At 36.6% G+C, this 16,124-nt stretch overlaps 1 protein-coding gene across 1 annotated transcript in view; it reads left to right on the top strand.

The window, feature by feature from the left end:
- LOC117090412 (solute carrier organic anion transporter family member 1B1) overlaps positions 1–16,124 on the top strand; it is a 114,505-nt gene that overhangs the window by 93,049 nt on the left and 5,332 nt on the right. The window lies entirely within an intron of this gene.

Here is a 16,124-nt window from a genome sequence, read left to right as displayed (position 1 = left end):
TTTCCTTAATACACATAGACCTGTTCAGATTGTCTATTTCCTCTTGTGTGATTTTGAATAGATTGTGTCTTTCAAGGACACAGATTATTAAAATTGTGGGCCTAGTGTTGTTCATAGTACTCCTTTTTTTATCCTTTTAATATCTGTATAATCTGCAGCAATGTTCAGCATTTCATTTCAAGCATCAGTGATTTTTGTCAACTTTTAAAAATCTTAGCCTATCAAGAGGCTCATCAATTTTTTTGTTCTTTTCAAAGGAACAGCTTTTGGTTTTGTTGATTTTTCTCTATAAATGTCCTGTTGACAATTGCATTGACTCCTGCTCTAATTTGCATTCTCTTCTTCTGCGTACTTTGTATTTAGTTTGCTCTTCTTTTCTAGTTTACCAAGGTAAAACCTTAGATGATTAATCTCAGAGCTCTCTTCATTTCTAATATATACATTAATACTATAAATTTTTCTCTAAGTAGTGTTTTTGCTGCATTCCACAAATTATGTTATATTTTCATTTCCATTTAATTCAAAATATTTTTGAATTTTTTGACCCATGTTTTATTTAAAATCTATTTTTCAATCTTCAAATATTTTGAGATTTTCCAGGTATCTCCCTGTTGTTGACCTCTAATTTAATTCCGTGGTAGATGTTGTATGATTTCTATTCTTTGAAATTTGTTCAGATATGTTTTGTAGCACAAAATGTGGTTTATCTTGATGAATATTCCATATGAGCTTCAGAAAAACATGTATTCTGTTGTTGTTGAATAAAGTATTCTACAGATGGCCATTATATACCATTGATTGATGGTTTTATTGTGTTCAACTATGTCCTTAATGATTTTTGCCTGCTAAATATGTTCATTTCTGATAAAGGATGTTTATTTCTGTAATAGTGCATTAATCTTCAGTAAGTCCTCACTCATCATCATCAATATATTCTTAGAAACTGACATTAAGTGAAACAACATAGTATATATAATAGTAACTAACTCTTATATAAATTAGCCTATGGTAAAATTGGTTTCATTATACATTACATCATTTCACTTAAATTTGGTTTCCAAGAACCTATTGAGATCATTATGTGTGGACTTACTTTATTTCTCCTTGCATTTTTATCATTTTTTCTTATGTATTTTGACACTAAGTTTAGGTACCTACAGGTTCATGACTGTTACGTCTTTTTAAAAGATAATAAGAGAATTGACTCCTTTATTATTATGTGGAGCAGTTTTTAAATCCCCGATAACTCCCTTGCTTTGATCTGCTATATTTACAGTTAATATAATTCTTTCCATTTCTTTTTTAAATTATAGTTTCAGGGGGTACATGTGCAGATTTGTTACATGAGTATATTGTATAATGTTGGCGATTGGGTTACAGTGAACCCATCACTCAAATAGTGAACATAGTACCCAATAGACTGCTTTTCAACCTTTGCTTCCCTCTCTCACTCCCCTCTTTTGGAAGCCCGAGTGTTTCATATTTCCATTGATATATGCATGTGTAACCATTGTTTAGCTTCTACTTGTAAGAGAGAATATGTGGTATTTGATCTTCTGTTTTTGCATTAATCCACTAAGGTAATAGCCTCCAGCTAGATCGAGGTTGCTGCAAAGAACATTATTTCATTCCTTCTTATGGCTGCATAGTATTCCATGATTTACATGTACAACATTTTCTTTATTCAATCTGTTATCGATAGACACCCGGGTTGATTCCGTGGCTACTTTTCTGAAAAGTGCTTCAATAAACATACAAGTGTAGGTGTCTTTTTGGTGTTTTCCTTTGGGTAAAAGCCCAGTATTGGGATTGTTGGGTCAAATGGTAGTTCCACTTTTAGTTCTTTGAGAAATCTCCATACTGTTTGTTATAATGACTGTACTAGTGTACATTCCCACAAACAACATATAAGCATAGCCTTTTGCTGCATCCTCATCAACATCAATATTTTTGACTTTTTAATAATTATTTTGACGAGTATGAAATGATAACTCATTATGGTTTTTATGTGCATTTTTTTATTAGTGATGCTGAGCATTTTCTTATGTTTGTGGTCACTTATATGTCTTCTTTTGAAAAATGTCTGTTCATGTCCTTTGCCTAATTTTCGAGTCATTCATTTTTTTCTTGCTGATTTATGTAAGGTCCTTATAGATTCTGGGTGTTAGTTTTTTGTTGGATGCATGGTTTGCAAATATTTTCTCCCATTCTCTAGGTTGCCTATTTACTCTGCTGATTGTTTCTTTTGCTGCACAGAAGCTCTTTAGTATAATGAAGTCTCTTGTCTATTTTTGTTTTTGTTGTGTTTGCTTTTAAGCCTAAACAAATGTCCAGAAGAGTATTTTTTTTTTTTAGATTTTCTTCTAGAATTTTCATAGTTTCAGGTCTTGCATTTATACCTTTTATTCATGTTCAGTTAATTTTGGTATATAGTGAAAGGGAACTGTTTACATTTATTCTTCTGTGTATGGCTAGCCAGGTTTCTTAGCACCAATTATTGAACAGATTGTCATTTTCCCATTGTTTATTTTTTTCAACTTTGTCACAGATAAGTTGGTTATAGGTTTGTGGCTTTATTTTGGGTTCTCTACTCTGTTCCATTGATCCTTATGTGTATATTTATATCAGTACCATGCCCTTTTAGTCATGATAGCCTTGTAATATAATTTGAAGTTAAGCAGTGATGCCACTGCTTTATTCTTTTTTTTTTTTTTTTTTTTGGAGACGGAGTCTCGCTGTGTCGCCCAGGCTGGAGTGCAGTGGCAGGATCTCAGCTCACTGCAAGCTCCTTCTCCCGGGTTCACGCCATTCTCCTGCCTCAGCCTCCCGAGTAGCTGGGACTACAGGCGCCCGCCACCTCGCCCGGCTAGTTTTTTGTATTTTTTTAGTAGAGACGGAGTTTCACCAGGTTAGCCAGGATGGTCTCGATCTCCTGACCTCATGATCCATCCACCTCGGCCTCCCAAAGTGCTGGGATTACAGGCTTGAGCCACCACGCCTGGCCTGCTTTATTCTTTAGGTTTAGAATGGCTTAGGTTTAGGCTCTTTTTGTGTGTTTCCATATGAATTTTAGAATTATTTTAATTCTTTAAAATAAATGGCACTAGCAATTTAATAGAAATTGCACTGAACCTGTAGATTGCTTTGGCCAATATGGTCATTTTAATGCTATTGATTTTTCAAGCTATGAGCATGAAATGGTTTTTCATCTGTTTGTGTCATCTATGATTTATTTCATCCGTGTTTTGTGTTTCTCCTTGCAGATATCTTTCACCTCCTTGGTTAAATGTATTCCTAGATATTTTATTTTTTGTGTGACTATTGTACATGAGATTGAGTTCTTGATCTGGTTCTCAGGTTAAATATTATTGGTGTATAGAAATGTTACTAAAGTTCATACATTTATTTTATATTCTGTAACTTTACTGAAGTCATTTATCAGACCTAGGAGTCTTTAGGTGGAATCTTTAGGGTTTTCTAGGTATGAGATTACGTCTTCAGTGAATACATATAATTTAATACCCTCTTTGGATGCATTTTATTTCTTTTTCTTGCAGGATTTCTCTGGGTAGAATATAAGAGCAGTGAAAGTGGACATCCTTGTCTTGGTCCAGTTCTTAGGGGAAATGCTTTCAACATTTCTGTATCAATCTATTCTTGAATAGCTATAAAGAACTACCTGAGACTCGGTAATTGATAAGAAAAGAGATTTAATTGGCTCACAGTTCTGCAGGCTCTACAGTAAGCATAGCTAGGAGGACTCAGGAAGCTTACAATCATGGAAGAAGGTGGAAGAAGAAGCAGGCACATCTTCACATGGTTGGCAGTAGACAGCAAGAGAGAGCAAAGGAGGAGGTGTTACATACTTTCAAACAACCATATCTTGTGAGAACTTTACCAGGAGACATCATTAGGGGGATGGTACTAAACCATTAGGAACCACCCTTAGAACTGCCCCCTAATGATTGAATCACTTCCACCAGGCCCCATGTCTAACACTGTGAATTACAATTCAATGTGAGATTAGAGTGGGGACACAGAGTCAAACCATTTGTATTTCCCTTTCCAATATTATGTTGGCTGTAGTTTTCTCATAGATGGCTCATTATTTTGAGGTATGTTTCTTCAGTGTCTAGTTTGTTGAGGCTTTTTATCATGAAGCAATGTTAAATTTTATCAAATACATTTTCTCTGTCTATAAAGACATTCACATGGTTTTTGTGTTTAATTCTGTTTATATGGCATATAATATTTATTGATTTGCATATATTGAACCATTCTGGCATCCAAAGAATAAAATATACTTTATTGTGATGTTATCATTTTTATTTACTGCTGCATTTGGTTTTATAGTATTATGCTGAAGACTTTTGTGTTTATGTTCGTAAGAGATATTGGTCTTTAGTTTTCTTTTGTGTGTATGTCCTTGCCAAATTTTGGTATCAGAATGATACTCGTTTTGTAGAATGAGTTTGAAAACAGTCTGTCTCCCTTGATTGGAATCGTTTTCATAAGATTAATACCAGCTCCATTTTGTACATCTAAAAAAATTCAGCTGTTAATTTGTCTTCTCCTGGGCTTTTTTTGTTGTTACCTATTTTATTACTGATTTAATTTTGTAACTTGTCTTTGGTCTGTTCAGTATAGCAATTTCTTTGTGGTTCAATCTTGGAAGATTGTGTGTTTCCAGGAACCTATTCATTTCCTCTAGGTTTTCTAGTTTCTAGTTTGTGTGTGCAGAGATGTTCATGGTGTTCTCTGAGAATCTTTTATTTCTGTGGTGTCAATTATAATGATACCTTTGTCATTTCTGATTGTGCTTATTTAAAGCTTTTTTTTTCTTGGTTAATCAAGCTAGTGGTCTATCAATTGTGTTTATTTTTTCAAAGAACCAAGTTTTTGTTTCATTAATCCTTTGTATGTGTTTATTTGTCTCAGTTTCATTTTATTCTGCTTTGATATTTTTTATTTATTGTCTTCTGCTAGCTTTCGGATTGATTTGTTCTTGTTTTTCAAATTCCTTTCAGTATGTTGTTATGTGGTTAATATGAGATCAGTCTGTTCTTTTATTTAAGTGTAACTGCCCAGTGAGTTCACCTTGCTCACTGCCTAAACAGAACTGATATAGCAAGACAGAAGAATTGCAATAAAGAAAGAGTAATTTATGCAGAGCTGACTACACAGAAGACCAGTTTTATTATTACTCAAATCAGTCTCTGAAAATTTGAGGACTGAAATTTTTAAGGATAATTTGGTGGACAGAGGGCCAGTGATTCAGGAGTTCTGATTGGTCAGGTCAGAAGTGAAATCATGGAAAGTCCATGCTGTTTTTTTGTGCTAAGCCAGTTTCTCAGTGGAGGCCATGGGACCAGATGAGCTAGTTTATCTATCTGGGTGGTGCAAGCTGATCTGTCAAGTTCATTGTCTACAAAATGTCTCAAGTACTGATCTTAGGTTTTACAATAGTGATGTTATCTTCAGGAGCAATTTGGGTAGGGTCAGAATCTTGCAGCCTTCAACTACATGGCTTCTAAATCATAATTTCTAGTATTCTGGCTAATTTGTTAGATCTGCAAAGACAGTCTAGTCCCCAGGTAAGAAGGGGGCTTGTTTTAGAAAAGGGATTTTATTGTTTCTTTTTTCAATCTCTATAATGTAAGTGAAGTTCTTCCCAGAGTTAGTAGCAAAAGGAATAATTATTTGTCATATAGGTTCTTTTATAAAATAGTCTATGTTGAAACTTTATCCTATAAGGAATATTATATTCTAATTTTTAAAGCCTTGATGTTCCACAGGTTTTCTGTACAGTGTTCCCGACCTGTGATTTTGTGCCATCACATACCTGTAAGAGTTGGGTAATTTTTCCTCCTCTCAAGGTCCCTAGATAAAATGTGCCAAGAAGAAAGGGGCATTCTTATCACAGGTCAGGAACACTGTACAGAGAATGCATAGACAAGATATAAGGCCAGCTTTTCCCAAGGGATTTTATTGGATCTGTAAGTCAACTTCTGTTCCTCAAAGAAAGCATTCCATTCCAGGTAAAGCCTTGGTAAAATAACCAGTTTATCCAGTTAGGTCCTGTTATAAGAAAAAACATATTCTTATTGCACTTATGCAAATAAGTATACTACCATAAGTTGAGAATACTCACAAATAGTTTTTAAATTCTGGAGAAATTAGTTAGAGGGAAAGCAATATGCTCCAAAGTTTACTTCCATGAGCATACTTTACTCAATTGCTTAAAGTTGTAAATACTCAAAATAAAAAGGTTTATTGACTCTGAAAAACAAATGAATTAGCAATGTTTAACATATCAGCTCTCTGCGAGAGACCTAGAAGTTTGTGTTTTTTTTCTTTTATTCCAATAGCACAATTTCTAAAGTTATCAGGGGCCTGCATTCAAGAGTACCTGTCAGAGTCCTCTATCTGATTCTAAACTGCCTTTTGGAAAGGATCAAAACAAAACAATTATCTGTGAATAAAAAAAAATCTTAAGAAAGCCACTATTGGCCAGGCGTGGTGGCTCACACCTGTAATCCCAGCACTTTAGGAGGCCGAGGCAGGTGGATTACGAGGTCAGGAGATCTAGACCATCCTGGCTAACACAGTGAAACCCCTTCTCTACTAAAGAATACAAAAAATTAGCCTGGCGTAGCGGTGAGCATATATAGTCCCAGCTACTCAGGAGACTGAGGCAAGAGAATGATGTGAACCCAGGAGGCAGAGGTTGCAGTGAGCCGAGATTGTACCACTGCACTCCAGCCTGGGCAACAGAGCAAGACTCCATCTCAAAAAACAAAACAAAACCAAGAAAGCCACAATTAAAACTACAATTCACTAGGAATTTTGCTAATTTTGTGACATACAACAATTTTACATAACAATTTTAATTATGAATAACACTAAGTCATATCAGAATTTTAGGAGTTTCTCATTATTTTGGAACATATACCAATAACTTATTTATACAAATAGAGTCCAAAGAAAGCCAAACACCATTTAATATTTGGCAGTGCTTCCTGTATAATTTTTGTACTAAAGAAAACAAATATGCCATTTTTAGACTTTAGTAAACCTAATATCTAAAAAATTAATTAGGTCAGAAAAAGACATACTCATAACTCATAATTTAATTTTGGGAAGTTTGTCAAATATCAAAGATTTAAAACATTGGGTATCACAAAATAGTATCACAGGTTATTTAGTCAAAGTGGTAACTCAAAAAATTTTAAAAAGACAAAAACCTGTACTCATTGATATAGGAGAGAATTATCTTTCTAAACAACAAGACCCAATAAAAACAGCATAAGTCCACCTGACTCTGTTTCTTTCCTCTCCCCTCTTTCCTTTTTCCTACCATGTACCCAAAGAGACAAACAAAATCCTTTCATTATCTTTTAATATTACACAAAAATTTTGTTCAGAAGAGAACGTCAAATTTCACCCTTGCATAGTGTACTATTAATGTTAAACCCAATTCTTTAAAAAAAAAAAGCCCTATAAACCAAGTTATATAACTCTTAGTTAGTTTGAGCATATGGTAACATTCTCATAAGCTTATTATATCCCTTTACAATTTTTATTTGTTAAACAGCAGAACAATGCTTTAAGAAAACCCTGTCATACTTTTATTACAAAGTTCAATTTATGGAAAACTGAATAATACCCCTTTAACTTAGCTACAGTTTACACACAGAATTTCCTTTACAAGATTAATTTTTCACAAACCTTTCACAAGTTGCTCAAACTTTTAGTTGTATTCTAACTTAAGACATCCCTTTAGCCCTCTAAACTAGGCAAAAACAACATTTCTAAGCCTTCTTATAATCTTTTACCAAAAACACAGTTTGCTTTCCTTACACACTTTACATGAAAAACTATTACTCCAGTAATCTTAATTACGTGTTTCAATATTAACTCAGCAACTTTTATTTTTGGTGAAAACCCTGATAATTAGTAATTTCAATTATGTCCTTGGTATGGAGCCTAGGACACCAGACAGAAGTGCAAATAAGGTCTGACTCTTTCCAGAATAGCTAAGTAGCATGGCTAACTCAACATGTCCCTCAGGCCTTACCTAGAATCTAATGGTTCTAAAGCAATCAAATGTCAAAATTTTGAAGACATTTTTATTTTGCCAATAACCTTTATAACTGTTTTTATTTCCCAAAGATTACTAAAGTCATGTGAACCAAAAGGCATTAAAGTATCTATTTCTCTGACAAAATATTTGACTTAAGTGCTTAGTTTTTAAGCCAATTAATCAGAGCTCTTTTATATATAAATGTCACACATAACACATATAAATACACAAAAAGACAGAAAAAGATTCAGTACTTGTAAAATATTTTATTAACCAGTTTCTTAATTGAATTAGTGGCTTCAGCATGGAACCCTTTGAGGTAAAGGGCCAGGAAAGCAAGCAGTTTCTAGGGCCTAATAAGCAGGCACAGTTGGAAGGCAAAAACAACAGGTAACATAATGTAAAACAGAGCAGAACTCTTGATTTTGAGAGAGTACTATTCTCCTTCAATGCCTGGGGTTCTAAGAGGAAAACAGAGCTTTTTCCCCAAAACGGTACCCCCCATTTTTCCCAAGGAGTCCTAGTCTGTCAGAAATTAACTTAGTAACTTTCATGTGGGTATCAAGAGTAGCAAAAAGACAGACTGAGGAAATAATTCACTTAAGTGAGAAAAAAATAAACAAACAAAAAGTTATTCTCAAAAAACAAGATCCAAGAAGAGAAAAAGCACAAAGGCCTTGTGTGTATATATATATACACACACACATATATACACACACACACACAGACACATATATACACATATACGTATATATGTGTGTATATATATACACACACATATGTATATATGTGTGTGTGTGGAGAGAGAGAGAGAAAAAGAGAGAGGGAGAGCACTTGGATATCCATTTTTAGTTAAGGTAACTTTTAGCCATAGTATCCTTTAAAAAAGAATTCCTTTATATCTCTTGTTATCTGACTTGAGCAAGGCCAAACAGCCAATATTTCTGGCTTTTGAACTTCTTTGCAAATAGTAATCTCCTAGGTGAAATAAATAAGCCTGAACTAAGGTTGTAACTTAACCATGAGTGTATGAGGTATTTTCAAATAGGTAGTGAGCAGTTTTTACAAGATCTAGAATCTTCAAAGGTAACTCAGAGAAGCGAAAATTCAAGAAGGGAAGCCAGAAGTTGGTCATGGAGAAGGAGAGAATCAACAAATGGCAAAAGTCACAAGAATATAAGCACTCATTCCCTGGGCCAAGAATTGAGTCCCAGGCCACCATTGTGAAAAGACAAACCCTTCGTTTCTGAGCTACAGCATTGGTTAGTCTTCATTACCTTTCCTAGAAGGATTTTAGTGCAACCAATTTCAAGCTTGCAAAGGCTTTTAACTGTTCAAGATAATTTTTAGGGCTAACATTAACCACAAAATTCCTGTCCTCTAGATGGCAGAGACCAAGAGTAAGTACTGCCACATGGTTACAAGGTCAAGCTCCCAAGGACATAAAACAAGATGACCCCTCCTCGTCTACGCGGGACCCAGGAACCTCGTCCGAGAACGCGCGGTGCGAACTTCCTGGGCCCCTCCTCGTCTATGCGGGACCCGGGAACCTCGTCGGAGAGCGAGCGGAGCGAACTTCCTCGGCCCCTCCTCGTCTGCGCGGGACCCGGGAACCTCGTCCGAGAGCGCCGGAAAAAAAAAAAAAAAAGAAAAAAAAAAAAAAAAAAAAAAAAAACAAGATGAGAGGGAAATCTCATCCAGTATAGGTTTCAGAAACACACAGCAAAATTTGTAACTGACCAGCCTGAAAGGCTGGCTTAAAAAGTGGGCTTATAGGAATCCTAAGGCCTATTCTTTCCCATGATACCCCTCTCCATTACAGAACAACACTAAAAGACAAATTCTTAGGACAAAGTACACCAGATTTGCTAAAGCCTAAGACTGGTCTGAAAAATTCATTTTTCTATTAATCAGACTACACACACACAGAGTGAGAGAGAGAGAGAGAGAGAGAGAAAGACAGAGACAGAGACCAGAAGCTTGGCTGGTAAGAAATTCTTACCCCTTTTGCCAGCATGCCACATTTCCGGGTTCCCTTTCTCTGCACTTCCAGAAGAACGAAGTGGCTTTTGATGACCCTACTCATCGCACTGTAGCTTTGGGGGCCAAGCCACTTTATAAAAGAAAATTATCCTTTTCTGTTTTGTAAAACCATAGGCAAAAGCTTCTCATTTTTGCAAGATGCTGCCCAATGGGCTTCGTGAGGAATCAAATTAACATTTTCCACCCCTGCCTAGCAAAATACACATAACAAAACAGACATTTGTCACCTCATTCAGCACCCAGTATTGACCTGGCAAGGCTCAAACTTTCCTTCATTGGTCCCTGTCATCTCTGATCCACTCAAGGTTTGGCGAGATAACCTCCAACTGGGAATTCAGTTCTCTGGGCAAGATGAAGAAGTGGACAGTCACCCCAAGTCAAGCCTTTTGAGCTTCCTTCAGGACTCACTGAATGTGACCAGACAATGAGAGTTTTCTGAGTTAGATGGCCTACACTTCCATCAGTAGTTCCTTTAGAGGTCTCCTCCACATATACAAACAAACACACAACAAAAACAAGACAGACAGAAGACCTTCCAAACCAAAATTTCTAACCAAGAATTCCGAGTATTCCTCCCAAATGAACCTTCTATTCTCCACCTAAGAAATCTCCCTGAAATCTTTTTGATTGAAGAGAAATCTCCTGAACCAAGACTGTTTCTACTAATTAGAGCTAACCAACACCTCCAAAGGAGCTGAACTGAGACCTCAAAAAAAAAAAAAAACCAAGGACCCCAAAGGAGCCAAACCAAGGCCCCTAAAGAAGCCAAATCATGACCCCCAAATGAGCCAAACCAATTGGGAGAAGGAAGGAGATGTTGGCAGTGCCTAGAATACTCACCAAATTAGTTTAGAGACAGACACTATTTCCAGGAACTATTTCTCCATTGCAATTAAATTCATGCGCATTGGGTCAGCAGCACCCTGCCAGTAGAGACAGTGCCAGAGTCAGCCCACAGTCCAAGAGAACTAGGCAGTCGCTTGAGTTGGCCTCTGGATCCATCACCAGAGCAGGGCTACTGAACCACGGGCAGGTAGGCACAAGAGCAATCCCAGATGAGACCCCAAGTGTGTAACCACCTAATGGGTTCATCTCGCCCACTGCCTAGACAGAGCTTATTTATCAAGAAAGACGTTACTAATCAAAACAGAGGAATTGCAATAAACAGTAATTCATGCAGAGCCAGCTGTGCAGGACACCAGAGTTTTGTTATTACTCAAATCATTCTCTTTGAGATTTTGAGGACTGGAGTTTTTAAAGATAATTTGGTGGGTAGGTGGCGGGGGCGGGGGGGCAGTGAGTCAAGAGTTCTGATTGGTCAGGTCAGAGATGAAATCATAGGGTGTTGATACTGTCCTGAATCACTTCCTGGGAGGGGGCCACAGCTTGAGATAAGTCAGTTTATCAGTCTGGGTGGTGTGAGCTCATCTGTGAATTTCAGGATCTGCAAAATATATCAAGTATTGATCTTAGGTTTTCAATAGTGCTATTAGCCTCAGGAACAATTTGGGTAGAGTCAGAATCTTGTAGCCTCCAGATGCATTACTCCTAAATCGTAATTTCTAATCTTTTGGCTAATTTGTTAGTCCTACAAAGGTAGTCTGTTTCCCAGGCAAGAAGCTGGTTTGTTTTGGGAAAGGATGGTTACTGTCTTGGTTTTAAACTCGAAGCTGTAAATTAAATTTCTCCCAGAATTAGTTCGGCTTACACCCAGAAATGAACAAGAACAGCTTGGAGGATAGAAGCAAGATGGAGTTGGTTAGATCAGATCTCTTTCATTGTCTCAGTTATAATTTTGCAGGGATAATTTCATAAGCATTTAGTGCAATAAGCGTTCCACTTTACGCTGTTTAAGCTATATCCTACAGGTTTTAATATACTTTGTCTCGATTTTCATTTGTTTAAAACAAAAAAATTGTGTTCTGCCCTAATTTTGTTATTTACCCAAAAGTAATTCAGGGCCAAGTTATACAGGTTTCTTGTAATTGTGTAGTTTTGACAGTTGCTCTTGATATTGATTTCTATTTTTATTCCACTGTGGTTCATGAAGATGTTTGTTATAATTCTGATATTTTAAAAAATGTATTGTGACTTGACTTATGATTTAGAATGTGGTTAGTTTTAGAGAATGTTTTATAAACAGATAAAAAATGCATTTTCTCTGATTTTGGGGTGAAGTATTATCTAGAAATCTATTAGATCCACTTGGTAAAGAGTCTAGTTCAAGTCGAAATTTTTTTTTAGCTTTTGGCCTTGATGTTGTGCCTGCCTAGTGCTGTCAGTCTTGTGTGGAAGCTTATTTCTCATTGTATTACTTTCTATCTCTTTGCTTAGGTCTGGTAGTATTTATTTTATAAATATGATTGCTTCAGTATTGAGTGTGTATATATTTAGATTAGTTAAATCTTGTTGAATTAAATGCTTTATCATTATATAATGCATTCATTTGGGTTTTATTGAAACTGTTGTTTGTTTAAGGTCTGTTTTATTTGATACAAAGAGAGGAATTTCAGCTTGTTTTTGCTTTCCATTTGAAAGACAGATCTTTCTTCATCCTTTTACTTTAAGTCTATGGGTGTCCTTACATATGAGATGGATTCCTTAAGGGCAGCAGAAGGTTGTCTTTTTTTATTTTAAATCCACTTTGCTACTCTATGTCTCCTATATGAAGCATTTAGGCAATTTACATTCAAAGTTAATATTGATACGTGAGACTTTGTACCTCTCATACTGTTGTTAGTTGCTTTGTAGATGCCATTGTGTAGTTACTTAATAGGATCTGTAGGCTTTCTAATTATGTGTGCTTTTATGGTAGCAAGTATCGGTCTTTCTTTCCTGTTTTGAATCGCTTTGAGCATTTTTTCTAAAACTGATCTGGTGGTGACATATTTCCTTAGCGTTTACTGGTCTGGAAATACTTTATTTCTACTTTATTTACAAATCTTCATTTGGGAGGTTATGAGGTTCTTGGCTGTCATTATTATTATTATTATTTTGTAGGTCTAACAATAAGCCCCCAATCTCTTCTAGCTTCAGTGTGTCAGCTGGGAAGTTCACCTTTAGTCTAATGGTATTTCCTTCATAAATAATTTGGCCCTTTTCTCTAGCTGCCTTTAAGATTTGTTCTTCCATGCTGAATATAGGCAATCTGATGACTATATTCCTCTAGAATGGTTGTTTTGTATAGTATCTCATAGGTGTTCTCTGAATTTCTTGTATACGGATGTGAAGCTCTCTAGCAAGACTATTTTTTAATTTCTGAATTATTCCCACAACTGTGTTTTCTAAGTTGCTTACTTTTTCTTTTCTCTCATTAGTGCTAATAATTCATACATCTTGTTTCTTTAAATAGCTCCATGTTTCTCAAAGGCATCACTCATTTTTTTATCTTCTGTTTTCTTTTTTTTTTTTTATGACTGTGTTAATTTGAAAGACCAGTTTCGAGATTGTATTAGTCAGGGTTATCTAGAGGGATAGAACTAATAGAATATATATATGTATAAAATATGATACACATAGATTTATATATAATTTTATATATCTAGATTATATATATCATATATATCATATTATATGTAATCTACATATAGAGAACTAACAGAATATATATAATATGATTTTATGTATATATAGGAGCATATTAAGGAGTGTTAACTCACACAATCATATATATATCTCTCATATATATCATATATATATATTACATGGAAGCATATTAAGGAGTATTAACTCACATGATCACAAGGTTTTACAATAGGCCATCCATAAGCTGAGGAGCAAGGAAGCCAATTCAAGTCCCAAGCTGAAAAACTTGGAGTTTGATGTTTGAGGGCAGGAAGCACCCAGCATGGGAGAAAGATGTAGGCTGGGAGGCTAAGCCAGTCTAGTCTTTTCATGTTTTTCTGCCTGCTTTATATGCTGGCCATGCTGGCAGCTAATTAGATGGTGCCCACTCAGATTAATGGTAGTTCTGCCTTTCCCAGTCCACTGACTCAATTGTTAATCTCCTTTGGCAACACCCTCACAGACACATCCAGGATCAATACTTTGCATCCTTCAATCCAATCAAGTTGACACTCATTATTAACTATCACAAATACCTTTAATTATTTTTTATGTTTAGTCTAATGTCCCGTCCAGCGGGATCATTAACACAGACCTTGAAGGAGGGGGTGGGAATTGTGAGAGACAAGAGACACAAGAAATGGAGACAAGACAGTATTCTGATCAAGTCTCATTTAATGGCGGCGGTGTAATGCCTTATATATGCTGCCAGGTAAGAGGAAGGGCTCAGAGCAGGAGGGGAGGGGAATAATGAGAGACGTCACCGGACGCATGCTCGGTAGACTTAGTCATATCCGGACACAGGAGGTAATCTACTGGCGGGCGGGAAAAGTTCGCGCCCGCGGGAAGGGTTGATGATGAAGAACCAGGAAGTGCGCCATCTTGTCTTTACAATGTGGAGTTTAAGCAACAGAGGCTGCAGCAATTTCCAAACCTCACAGCTCCGGACAGTCTAATTTATTGTCAAAGTTTCCAACTGTATTTCGGAATTCTTTTGGTAACTTTTTTAATTCCAGAAGTTCTATTGGGTTTTTTCTTAATATATCTATCTCGCCTTTCATATCCTAAATTGTTTTTCTGGTTTTACTTATTGGTTTTCAACTTTCTCTTGGATCTTATTAAGTTTTCTTGCAATTTATATTTTGAATTCTTTGTCTGTCATTTCAAACTTTTCCATATGATTAATGTCCATTGCTAGAGAGCTAGTGTCACCCTCTGGAGTTGTCAAGATATTCTGGCTATTTGTCCTGCCAGAGTTCTTGTGCTGATTTCTTCTCATTTGAGAAAGCTGGCACTTGTTATTTTGAATTTTCTGTTGTTTGAATAGGACATTTTAAATTTTTTATTATTTCTTCCCTTGAGGATATGACTGTGGTGTATGTTGTGCAGGATGGTTTGGCCTCATTTCTGGGTTTCATAAGGCCAAGGCTTAGTAGGGTTCCCTTGGTTGTGGATAGATTCTGTGCAGTGGTTTTCTTAGATGTTACTTGTTGTTATGATGTATTGAATGTATGATCTGACACACTGTCTCTTATGGCGTGAGGGTATGGAGGTCTCAGGAATTTTATCTTAGGGGCTAGCTCTAAGCTATTCTGGTGGCACGTTTTTAATTTGGTGGATAGTTCAGGCTGCAATCCAGTAGATGATACTTAAGAGTGAGAGCCAATTTGTCCTCAGTTAGACCGAAACTGAATTGAAGCACTTTCCCTGGCCCTGATGGGATGTGATATAAAGAAATCATGTATGGATATGTAAAATTTGGTGGAAATGGGCCGGGGAGGTCCACCAGTGTCTCATTCTCAGCTGGCAGAAACATAATCTGCCTCACTCTCATGCCCCTGTTACAGGGCTCATGACCTTCAGTCCACAAAATCCTTGTCCTCTGTTTTCTGGCCATAGTGCAGCTGCAGGCATGCCCCTCTAGTGACTATCATAAAAATGGATTCAGGGTGGAGCCTCTTTCCCAAGTCCAGAGCAGGCATCTCCATGACCGGTTTGTCCTCCATTACCAGGATACTACTGTTATGTGTAGGGAGGGGTAGCTGGACCCCGCCCTTCATGTAAGCCCAAGCAGGACAGGTTCACTTTTATCTGGGCTGCAACTCTTGCAAAAAACATAAAAGATGCTTTATCTGAGTGCATACATGCCAGTCCTCAGCAGGAAGAACCACTGCTGTATCCACAACAGTGTACGGTGGAGAGGGTGGGAAATCACCGTCTACCCAGATCCATTCCTGAGTGTTGATACTGCCTCCTTTAGTAATTGTTGCTGTACCCATGTTCTCTTTGTCCCGAGGAAAGCTATAGTGGGCTACAGTCCCCACTCTCTTAGGGGAAGAACACACTGAGAGTTAGATCTCCAGAGGTCCTGCTGTTTCCCCAAAGTCCACTGACCCCTGTGCCTGCCAAAGTCAGAGAAGTTTGTTGGATATGT

This window comes from Trachypithecus francoisi, unplaced genomic scaffold (assembly GCF_009764315.1).
Source record: "Trachypithecus francoisi isolate TF-2019V2 unplaced genomic scaffold, Tfra_2.0 Lachesis_group11, whole genome shotgun sequence".
Taxonomy (NCBI): Eukaryota; Metazoa; Chordata; class Mammalia; order Primates; family Cercopithecidae; genus Trachypithecus; species Trachypithecus francoisi.
This window is presented reverse-complemented; position numbering and strand designations above follow the sequence as displayed.